Here is a 12,409-nt window from a genome sequence, read left to right on the forward strand (position 1 = left end):
AGTGGAAACTTTCTTACTCTTTGAGAGGAAAGAAAATGGAAATACAAAGGAGTGGTTCAAAGTGCGTATAGAATTAATTTTTATTAAAATAATTTTATAGACTCATGTGCAAGGCACCAGGATATAAAGATAATGGAAAACAGTGTTCATGGTCTTAGGGAATTAACCAGATATTAAAGGTTTTAAGGCAAGAACTTTAGAAGTGTTACCATGTGTTGGATTGGTCTCTTATAGAAAGAGGAGATCACTTCTAGTGTGATGATCAAGAAAAGTTTTATTTAGAAAGTATTGGAACTGGATTTTGAAGAAAGGTAGACTTTTTGTTGGTGATGATGGGGGGAAACTTTGGTAGAACATGTTTGGCAGAGAATATGAATGTGATACCCAGATTTGAATAATGTCAGTGAATGTGATTAAGATACACAACTGGAATTATTTTTTAATGTCTATTTAAACATAAACGAGAGCCTTATTTAGAACCTAACTTTTCATTGGGTTGATGGAAATTGCCCTTTTGAATGAGCATCTAAGGGGAATGTGATCGTTAGGGCCACTGTCCTTCACTCCAGTGGCCTGACCTAGAGACCTGGTTGCATTTGACACTCACAGCTGAGGGAGAAAACCAATTCAGGGGTGCATATATTGGCCAACCAAGTCAAGGCTGCATATATTGGCCAAGGGTAGGGGTGGGAGTGGGAATAGAAGACTAAATCGTATACTTATTTTATGTGATACTTACTATAAAAGTGTGGAAATCTTTCATGTTTTGTGAAAATAAGTGAGTGAGCAGTTACATAATCTGGAGGTGATATATTGCTTAAAGCTACTCATGGGAAATGACAGTTTAAGATAAACTGTGAGAGATCCATTATTTATCAATGGATTAGAAGAGAGGAACTTTAGGTTGCAGTGAGGTTTCAAGAGGACGTTAGACATCCAGCTGGTGGATAGAGAAAAATGAGACAAAGACAGGTGTTTCTTATTAGGTATTTTGCAAGGGTCCTAGTGAACCTAGTTATATTATAGAAAGTCACGGCTCCTGCCTTGGTGTAGTGTATACAGTAAGTTGGTGCCTAATCAGTTCTGTTCACTTCAGTTCTTGTCTGACTCTTTGTGACCCCATGGCCTACAGCACTCCAGGCTTCCTTGTCCATCACCGTCTCTGGGAGTTTGCTCAGACTCATGTCCATTGAGTTAGTGATGCCATCCAAACCATCTCATGCTCTGTCATCCCCTTCTCCACCTGCCTTCAATTTTTCCCAGCATCAGGGTCTTTTCCAATGAATCAGTTCTGTCTCTGCTTTTTAATATGCTGTCTAGGTTGGTCATAGCTTTTCTTCCAAGGAGCAAGTGTCTTTTAATTTCACAACTGCAGTCACCATCTGCAGTGATTTTGGAGCCCAAGAAGATAAAATCTGTCCCTGTTTCTATCGTTTCCCCATCTATTTGCCATGAAATGATGGGACTGGATGCCATGATCTTAGTTTTCTGAATGTTGAGTTTTAAGCCAGCTTTTTTCACTCTCCTCTTTCACTTTCATCAAGAGGCTCTTGATTTACTCTTCACTTTCTGCCGTAAGGGTGGTGTCATCTGCATATCTGAAGTTATTTATATTTCTCCCAGCAATCTGATTCCAGCTTGTGCTTCATCCAGGCCGACATTTCTCACGATGTACTCTACATATAAGTTAAATAAGCAGAGTGACGATATACAGCCTTGTCGTGTATTCCTTGTCCAAATTCCATTCGCAATTTGGAACCAATCCATTGTTCCATGTCTGGTTCTGACTGTTGCTTCTTGACCTGCATACAGAGTTCTCAGGAGGCGGGTAAAGTGGTGTGGTATTCCCATCTCCTTAAGAATTTTCCACAGTTTGTTGTGTTCTACACAGTCAAAGGCTTTGGCGTAGTCAGAGTTCGAAAAAAACGTAGTCCACTGGAGAAGGGAATGGCAAACCACTTCAGTATTCTTGCCTTGAAAACCCCATGAACAGTATGAAAAGACAAAAAGATATAACACTGAAAAATGAACTCCCCAGGTCAATAGGTACCCAATATGCTACTGGAGAAGAGTGGAGAAATAACTCCAGAAAGACTGAAAGGACAGAGCCAAAGAGAAAACAGTGCCCAGTTGTGGTTGTGACTGGTGCCTGATAGGCTCTGAAAAGGAACAAGTTACAGCTCAGGTTAAAACATAGGTCATTATACTTGGAATACATAAAGGTAATATCAAGGATATTTGATCCGTACTGGGCTTGTTCATTCCACAAATACATTAGTATCTCCTCTCTGTTGCATACTATTTTAAGTGTCAGTAACACAGTAGTGAATATGATAGACAGGGTCCCCAGTTCTTTGGAGCTTATATTTCTAATGTGTAAATACACTAAAGGAATAAGTAACACTTTATTTATTAAAGTGGTGGTTTTTATAGTAATGAGGTCTGTGATGAAAACAGTATAATCAAGAGTGCTCAGAAGACGGTGCCAATATTTTGCTTCCTTATTTACAACAGAAAGTCATTTTTCCTGTAAATATAGCTTTCAGTTACGTTCTATTGAATTGTCTTTCCCTGCTATTTGATGACATTTCAGCCAGATCCCAGAGCTTTCTGGGTTTTTTTTTTTCCCAAGTACTATTTAGAACCCTGTGCTTCCACTGTCGGTGGGGGTGGGGTGGGGGCTGGGTTTGACACCTGGTCAGAGAACTAAGATCCCATAAGACGAGTAATGTGGCCAAAAAAAAAGTACTGTTTAGTCTGAATTAAAATTTCATTCTTATAGCTAATCAAAGTAGCTGTTTTACTGGCTTTAGATCTTGGCTCTGGATTTGCAGAAAGGAAAAGGGAAGGGCATTTTCCTTAGGTTGGCTTGAGAAGGCCTCTCTGAGGTGACACTGACCCTAGACCTGAATGATCTGCTTTCTAGGCAAAGGTCTGAGGTGCGGTGGTGAGCTTGGAATATTTGAGTAACACCTTTAAAAGGGTGGTGTGGCTGGAACATAGTGAGAATTGCCAGTACTCAAATACATACTGTAGTTTTGTGGTTCTTTTGGTTAATGGGGATTGCAAATGTGGTTTCAGATCACATAACTGAGAGCAATAGTGGCTTGTAGATGTTATGGGAACCCACACATTCAAATAGCTAGCCTCATGATTTACACAAAAGCCCTAAAATATACTGATTTGTTTCCTTTTGAAAGTTATTAGAAGGCCATCATTGGATATAATCCACATTCAATACACTGGGAACTTTTTTTTTTGGCCACACTGCGTGGCATGCAGGATCTTAGTTCCCTGACCTGGGATCGAATCCATTGCCTTTTACAGTGGAAGCAGCGAGTCCTAACCACTGGACCGCCAAGGAATTCTAAACCAGGAACTTCAAAGAGAGAACAAATACAAACATTAAACAACTAAGCTCCTTGTATTGTGGTACAAATGTTACAGGCTTGAAGGAATACAGGTGACAAAAAATAATTGCTATCAGTTGTGTGAATGTTATTTCTTGTCTTGGTTACAACTTCTCCTTAACTTTTCTTATATTTTTGTCATCCATGAAGATGTAGCAAGAAGACCTATAGCAATAATAATTACATTCTTTGTTTCCTTCTAAATATACAATGTTTGACATCATCATAAAATGTTGTGATATTGTTTGCACAATTTGATGAGGGTATGTATGTTTTGTCTTATATGTTGTATTAGGATTTTAGGACATTTTCAGGGCAAACTAATAGGTCAGTGTTTGTATTATTTTATTGGAAAGTAAGTGAGTAATTTAAAAATGACTCTGTTGGGACTTCCCTGGTGATCCAGTGACTAAGACTGTGCTCCCAGTACAGGGGGCTTGAATTCAGTCCCTGGTTAGGGAACTAAATCCCATATGCTGCAGCTAAGAGTTTGCATGCTACCGCTAAGGGACCTGAATGCCACAACGAAGATGGAAGATCCTGTGTGCCGCCACTAAAAACCTGGCATAGCCAACTAGATTTTTGAAAATCTGACTCTGTTACTTTTAAAACATTTTGCAAGCCAGTGGGGTTTTCTGTTTTTGTTGTGTTTACTGAAGCATTCCTACTTCTTAGCATGATACAAATTTTATATTTGTGCATAAGCAGTTACACATCTACTCTTTGTTGGGATTAAATAACATGGGATTGTAGTTGAACTCATTGCTTGAAAAAGCAGTTGTGAATTTCAATGGGAGGCGTGCAGATTTTTAAAGCGATGATATATTCTAGACAGATCTATAAAGCATCTTTCATTTCTGACCTGTAACACCTCCACCCACTCCAGGGCACTACAAAAATTTATTTATTTTTTCTGTAATTTATTTTCTAATGCTTGTTTGTTTCTTTGAAACAACCAACAGGGCTAAAAATATGAGATTGGGGAACTTCATTGTCAATCTGTTTTAGAACTGATTATTCTACTAGGCAGTGTTTTTCAGGTAAAGCTGAATGTACGTAATGTGAGTCTGGGCAGCCAACATGCTGTATTAAGAGATCCTGATTCTTTGTACTGAGTAGAGCGGGGAAAGGGAGCTGAACCTTTGCTCCCCTGTTTTTCTTTTCATCTTTATTTTAGTGTTTTTATTCTCTGTGTTCTAATTGTGAGAAACTTTACACTGATTTTTCCCCCCCTTAGCCCTCAGGGAGAGATCTTAAGTAAAAAGCAGTTCAGTAGTAGATAAGTTTTTATCTTATTTAAAATAAAGAAGGGAGAACACAGGAAAAAAGAACATGAAGAATTATAACTTCAGCATTTGCTTTTATTGGACAACATCCAAAATGCATCACCACTTACAAACCTTCCAATTCAAATGAGTTATTCTCCTGCCATTTCTTCTGTGATCAGTGATCCCACCAGCCATTCATTAAAGTCACAGACACTGTACTAGCAAGTGAATTACTTGAGAACCTTTCATTTATGTGTCCCAGTGACTAGCATAATTCTTCTACAGTAGGCACTCAGATGTTTGTTGAATGAATTAAGTGTAATAATAAATGATAAAGAACCCCAATAAGTTCACACTCTTTAATTAGTAGTTATTTTTTCCTCCTTAAAATTAGTTGTTTGGGTTTTTAAAAATATAGGCATCATCAGAATTTGTGTAAAAAAATTTTTTTTTTGCCTCTAGAAGAAACCTAAAAGCCTTTTTTCTTTTTTTTGACTCCCCGTTTATGGGTCAAAAGAAATGTAAAAGATTTAAAGGGGAGCATAATGTCAAATTTTTCATTTCATTGGGAAAAAAATTTTAACTTTTTGGAAAATAGTGTCCTACTCCCCCAGCAGGTTTAAAGAGAAATATGTCTTTTATGTATTGATGCTTTCACCTTGTGGCTTCTAGATAATTGCCACTAAATTTTTATATTCATAGATTTTCTTTTCCCTTCAATTTATAAGCCTGATGAGATGAAGCCAAGGGCTGAATCTGACCCATAGTTTAGAAGTCCCACCAGTCCTCTTCCAGGAAGGATCCAGGGAATGTTTAAGAATGTGACAGAACTAAACTGCTTGGACTTGGCCCCTTGCTCTGCACTTCGTGCTTGTAACCTGAGGGAAGTGATCTGACCCAATCTCAGGTTGCAGTGTACAGTTTTCTCACCTCTAAGTGTCACCTAACACACAGGGTAGTTGTAAAAATTAAATGAATTAATATTTGTAAGTATTCAGAATCGAACACATGATTAGCAATCAGATATTTAAAGTAAAATGATCACAGTGATGGGAGTGATCTATATTGAAGTTAAATGATAGAGGGTAAAAATAGCTGAACTCATATTTTTTTCCACAGATCTTAAATGTTTGAGCTACCCATGGAAATGTAAAGGAGACTATTTGAAGGTAAAAGGAAATGCTCTTTTGTACGACATTTATCACAAATACAAGATTTATTGGCTTGTGTAGCCACATGCCTTATATTTGTTTTTTTATTTATTTGGTTGTGTGAGGTCTTAGTAGTGGCATGCGGGTTCTAGATCCCTGAGCAGGGATCAAGCCCAGGCCCCTGCAATTGGGAGTATGGGGTCTTGGCTACTGGACCACCAGGGAAATTTTTTTCATTACAGTGTCAAGCATCGTATGTACTTTTACCTTTTTCTGTTTTTCTAACTCGGTCTAGTGCTCCTATTCTGATAATTCAGCTCCACTACAGTCTCCAACTCACTGATTCTACCTTATTGTTTAATGTCTTAAGTCTGTGGGTTTATAGTTTGCACCAAATTAGGAAACATTTTGGCCTTTATTTCTTCAAATATTCTCTGTACCCCAAGATTCTGGTTATATGTAGGTGAGGACATTTGAGGTTCTCTCACTGCTCACTGATATTCTTTTCATTTTAAATTTTATTTATTTATTGAAGTATAGTTGGTTTACCATGTTGCTTTAGTTACAGGTGATTCAGTTATACACACACACACACACATACTTTTTCAGATTCTTTTCCCTTATAGGTTACAAAATATTCAGTATAATTCCTTGTACTATAAAGTAGGTCCTTGTTGGTATCTGTTTTATTTATAGTAAGTATGTATATGTTAATCCCAGATTCCTAATTTATCCTCCCTGATACTTGTTTGAAAACATCTTTTGTTTTTGTGATGTTCACGCTTTCTACTATCTTCTTGTAAATGTGTGGAGTACGTGTATAATAGCTGGTTTAACATCACTGTCTACTGAAGCTGTCATCCATGTCATTTCTGGATCAGGTTCTGTGGTTTGGTTTTTCTCCTGATCGTGGGTTTATATTTCCCTGCTTCTTGTCTGCTTGATAATTTTTTTTTAACTTTTTTTTTTATATCGGAGTAGGTGGCTCAGTGGTAAAGAATCGCCTGCCAGTGCAGGAGAAACAAGAGATGCAGGTTCAGTCCCTGAGTTGGGAAGATCCCCTGGAGGAAGAAATGGCAACCCACTCCAGTATTCTTGCCTGGACAATTCCATGGACAGAGGAGCCTGGTAGGCTACAGTCCATGCATAGCCAGTTAATGATGTTGTGACAGTTATAGGGACTGTGACAGCAAAGGGACTCAGCCATATATATACATGTATCCGTTCCCCCCTAAACTCCCCTCCCATCCTGGCTGCCGAATAACATTGACCTGCTTAATTATTTTTGATTGGATTCCAGACATTGTGAGTTTTATGTTTTAGGAACTGGAGTTTTAAAATTTCCTTTAAATATTTTTAGGTTTGGCTATGACATAGTTAAGTTACTTGAAATCAGTTTGATCTTTCTAAAGCTTGCTTTTATTGATGAGTTTTGTTAGAGTGGGTCTGAACAACACTGAAGGTAGGGGTACATTGGTATCATTATAGATGGAGTAGTTTTCTGAAGACTGCTAGATAGCTGGCATGTTAAGGAGTGTTTCCACTCTAGCTGGTGGAAATGTGACCTATTACTAGGTCTGTGTGGACTCCGGTGATTGTTCTGTTTCTTTCAAACAGTTGTTTCCCCAGACTTTGATAGTTTTCTCACTCACACGTATGGGTCAATATTTAATAGTCAGAGGCTTGAAGGGACTCCTCTGCATATCTCCAGAGCTCCCTGTCTGTACGATTCCTTTTTTTGATACTCTGTGCCACACAGTTTCATCACTTTGGCCTCCCCAAACTCTGAACTCTGTCTCCGAATCTTAGTAAAACCACCAGGCTCTTTGGGTTCCCTCTGGTTATGCTCAGTCCTGAAAACTCTACTCATAGGTAGCATGCTTGGGCATTTGTAGGGCTCACCCCCATTTGTGTACCTTTTCAGGAAATACTGTCCTGTACTGCCCTTTGGCTTTCCAGTCGTTTAGGCAGGAGGGGAAGTCTGGCACTTGTTATTGCATCCTGGTTGGAAGCACAGGTCTCTGTCTTTCATCATCTTGTCTTTTCTCTTCCCCTTACCTTCCCAGCCTAAGTTTTTTATTCAGTCATTATAATCACTCCCTGAAATACACTTTGACTCCTTTGCTCCTCTCCTGTTTCACTGGGGAAAACCACACCTGGGTTCAATCCATCTCTTCACCTTTCAGTGCCAGCCTCTATGCAGTTGAATGTTGCAGGAGAAAAAGATCCACACCTGCTACTTTCACTTTAAATGCATAACCACAAACTATAATAGAGCCCAATCACACTACACTTCCATAGTCGTTTGTTCTTCCACTTTCCTAGATGTCTATTTCATATCTTTCCTGTCAAACCTTTGGCACCTCCCCCATCTTTCAAATGTGGTGCTGGAAAAGTCTAGAGAGTTCCTTGGACTGCAAGGAGATCAAAACTGTCAATCCTAAAGGAAACCAGCCCTGAATATTCATTGGAAGGACTGTTGCTGAAGCTGAAGCTCCAGTACTTTGACCACCTGCTGCAAAGAGCCAACTCATTGGAAAAGACCATGATGCTGGGAAAGATTGAAGGCAAAAGGCGAAGAGGGCTGCAGAGGATGAGATGGTTACATAGCATCACTGACTCAATGGACATGAATTTGAGCAAACTCAGGGAGATAGTAGAGGACAGAGGAGCCAGGCATGCTGCAGTCCATGGCATCCCAAACAGTCAGACACAGCTTAGTGACTGAACAATAAAAAGTCGGTTTACAGAATACTACCCTCTTTATTTTCTTGCCACCTCTCTGTTGCTTTCTTTTTCCTTTCCTAGTTCTTACTCTTCTCCCAACTCTTAATATTAAGTACATAAGGACTCAGGCCTGGTTCTTTATATTTACTCCCTTTGTGATCTCATCCAGTAGCAACTTTTAAAAACTTTCTGTTTTTAAATGTACTCTTGATGACTTTCAAATTTTTCTTTGCTGGCCTGATCTTTCTTTTAAATTCTATATTTACTTATTGAGCTGCCTAGTCAACATCTTCAAAAGACTGTTTGATAGACATGTCAAATGTAACTGTCTGACCTCCTGAGCTTTCCTTAAGCCTTTATATCTGCAGTCTTTTCCATTTCAGTTGATGGCAATGCCATATTTCTTGGACATGTCAAATCACAAAACTAAAACAGTTTACTAAGGAGTTTGATGTCCTTCAGTCAGAGGAAAATAATCAGTGGATTCGAGTTCCTAACAAGCAGTGGAGTACTCTTCCTGAAGGATTTTTATGGAGGAGCGAGTTTTATATAACATTAGAAGAGGCAATACAGAAACAAGGCATGATTGACTAGGAGGTCAGGGATTTCATTTTGAGGTAAGCTGGTGCTATTTTTTTAGATAAGGTTAGCTAGATAAAGCTGAGTTGAAGGATTGTGATTGGCATTATATTTTCTTGACTGTGAGATGTTTACCATGTGTGCGGGCTGATTTAGGTTTAGATTTTAGATGTGGTCTGGGCCAATAGGGTGGCCTCCCATTTTGTGGGTCCCAGTATACAAATTTATCAGACAAAAACCTGAGTCATGCTTTATTTCCTTCTCTCATCTCAGATACCTGCGGTCAGGAAATCTTGTTACCACTACCTTTAAAACATACAAATCTAACTGCTACTCCCCACCTCCACTGCTGCCACCCTGGTCTGTATCACTGGTATTTCTAACTTTGCCTCCTATACACAGCTGTAACACTTGCCTCTTATAATGTATTCTCAACATAGCAATCAGGAGATTTAAAAATATAAATCAATTCGTGTCACTTCTTGCTCAGAATCTTTAATGGTTCCCCATCTCACTTACAATAGAAGCCAAACTTTTACAATGGCCTTCAAGACCCTATAAGATCCAGCTCTGTGTTGCTTCTCTGACCTCATCTACTCTCTCCTCTGTCCTTACTTTTCTCTACCTTGAATATATCAGACATGCTTCTACTGTGGGATCTTTGCCATGGTTGCTTTCTCTGCCTGGTAAATTCTTCTAGTTATCCCCCATCGGCTTCTCCATGACCCATCTGAGGGAATTAGTTGTGTTGTAAGAAATGAAGGATAGAGGGACTGGGTTTTGGCAAATGTTGAAATCCTGTTGGTGTAAAAGAGCCAGTGGGTGAGAGAATCCTAGACTTAATAGCTATTCTGAGTGTAATGAAAGAATTAAAGCAGAAGAGACTTGTAGCACATCAGTAAAGGTGAGGCAGCCCTTAGTTAGACCTCGGAAACATTCATAAATCAGAGTTCATAGTTTGAAGGTGTTTTTGCTTATTAATATCTTTCGTAGATAGTAGGTTTGGTGTCTGATGCTTGGCTATGATTTAATGATGTGCTCTTCAGTTTGACAGAGAATAGGTCAAGGAACTACTTGAGCATCATTTTTGGAATCTACTATAAAAGCTTGATAGGAAAATTCAATTATTTAATTCCTCCTTTAACTGAGTATTAGATGGAAATGTTTCTGTAGTTAATCTTGTATGTTTCATCAAATAGGAGACTGTTTCCTGTCTTTTTGCTGATAAATTTTCCTGTCATTTTGCCATCACTGATAGATTTCAGAGCCTAACCAGTGTTTAACCAGTGTTTATCTCAGATACCTGTTTAGTCTTCTGTACCTTTTTGATTTTTAATTGCAGGATTTGTACTATGTTTCATTTTATAAGTTGTCAGAATTGCCTATGGAAATAGACTTAGTTGACATTATAAAATACTCTCTTTTTAAGAGGGTATTATGACACCACCCTTATGGCAGAAAGTGAAGAGGAACTAAAAAGCCTCTTGATGAAAGTGAAAAAGGAGAGTGAAAAAGTTGGCTTAAAGCTCAACATTCAGAAAACAAGATCATGGCATCTGGTCCCATCACTTCATGGAAAATAGATGGGGAAACAGTGTCAGACTTTATTTTTCTGGGCTCCAAAATCACTGCAGATGGTGACTGCAGCCATGAAATTAAAAGACAGTTACTCCTAGGTAGGAAAGTTATGACCAACCTAGATAGCATATTGAAAAGCAGAGACATTACTTTGCCAACAAAGGTTCGTCTAGTCAAGGCTATGGTTTTTCCTGTGGTCATGTATGGATGTGAGAGTTGGACTGTGAGAAGGCTTAGTGCCGAAGAATTGATGCTTTTGAACTGTGGTGTTGGAGAAGACTCTTGAGAGTCCCTTGGACTGCAAGGAGATCCAACCAGTCCATTCTGAAGGAGATCAGCCCTGGGATTTCTTTGGAAGGAATGATGCTAAAGCTGAAACTCCAGCACTTTGGCCACCTCATGCAAAGAGTTGACTCGTTGGAAAAGACTCTGATGCTGGGAGGGATTGGGGGCAGGAGGAGAAGGGGATGACAGCGGATGAGATGGCTGGATGGCATCACTGACTCGATGGACGTGAGTCTGGGTGAACTCCGGGAGTTGGTGATGGACAGGGAGGCCTGGCATGCTGCGATTCATGGGGTCGCAAGAAGTCGGACACAACTGAGTGACTGAACTGAACTGAACTGATGAGTCTTCATGTCATAGTCAAGAAAAGATTTACATGTCCTTTCTGTGTTTCTTCCATATTTGTTTATTTGCCCACTCTTCCCTCAGAGGGAAGAGTAAATGAAGAAGATGGTTATAGGAAACTAGTAACAGGAAAAATGAAACCAGCCATAAGATTAGTACACAAAGTATATACCATAGGATCACAAACCTGACTGAATTTCTCATTAACCAGTACAAAGAAAAGCAAAGTTACCTGCATGATTCACTTAAGTCCATAAGGTAAAAACAAAGTAGTTGTTTAGGGAAGCACAGCTAATCCCAGTACTAATTTTTGAGTATCTCCTGGGTCTTTATAAGAAGATTGTTTTGTGATAAAAGTAGGTACCTGGGGTGAGACAGTACAGTTACTTTTAGGATCACCTGTGTAGATGTAAGAAGAAGTATCATTTGCTTTCACAAAAGTTAAATGTTGGTAGTTCTTAATCTTCTTGGGGTCATAGACTTTGTAATGTTTTTATGTAGTTTTATCATGAATTTGCTAAACATGTAAATTCTGAACTCAAGAGATTTCTGATCCAGCAAATCTGTAATAGGTTTTATAAATATTTGTGTAATTACCACTCTACATGATCCTGGTGTAGATTCTTGTTAGACCATATGTTTAAAAACTGCTTCTGAAATATAATTTCAGGGAGTTTGAAGATTCCATTCAGTACATGGATCTTATCTGACACAAGGGAGCAATATTCTCAACAAACATATAGTAAAATCAGTAGTGAAATTCATAAGGGTGTTTGGTGCTGCCATATTAGAAAATTAATGATTTTTGTTGAAATTTATTGATTAAACCAAGTCATATGGCCATCAGTTCAGTTCAGTTCAGTCACTCAGTCGTGTCCTACTCTTTGTGACCCCATGAATCGCAGCACGCTAGGCCTCCCTGTCCATCACCAACTCCCGGAGTTCACTCAGACTCATGTCCATCAAGTCAGTGATGCCATCCAGCCATCTCATCCTCTGTCGTCCCTTCTTCCTCCTGCTCCCAATCCCTCCCAGCATCAGAGTCTTTTCCAATGAGTCAACTCTT

General features: G+C 39.0%; 1 protein-coding gene across 4 annotated transcripts in view; it reads left to right on the forward strand.

Annotated features, from left to right (window-relative positions):
• Positions 1–12,409, forward strand: part of CUL5 (cullin 5) — a 127,430-nt gene that overhangs the window by 6,139 nt on the left and 108,882 nt on the right. The window contains exon 2 of one of the 4 annotated variants that reach the window (XM_070767576.1): positions 5,798–5,847. The exons of the other annotated variants lie outside the window; for them this stretch is intronic. The gene's annotated coding sequence lies outside the window, so the exon portion shown is untranslated. The remainder of the gene's footprint in view (positions 1–5,797; positions 5,848–12,409) is intronic. 4 annotated transcript variants of the gene reach the window in all.

The sequence above is a fragment of the Bos indicus genome, chromosome 15 (assembly GCF_029378745.1).
Source record: "Bos indicus isolate NIAB-ARS_2022 breed Sahiwal x Tharparkar chromosome 15, NIAB-ARS_B.indTharparkar_mat_pri_1.0, whole genome shotgun sequence".
Classification (NCBI taxonomy): Eukaryota; Metazoa; Chordata; class Mammalia; order Artiodactyla; family Bovidae; genus Bos; species Bos indicus.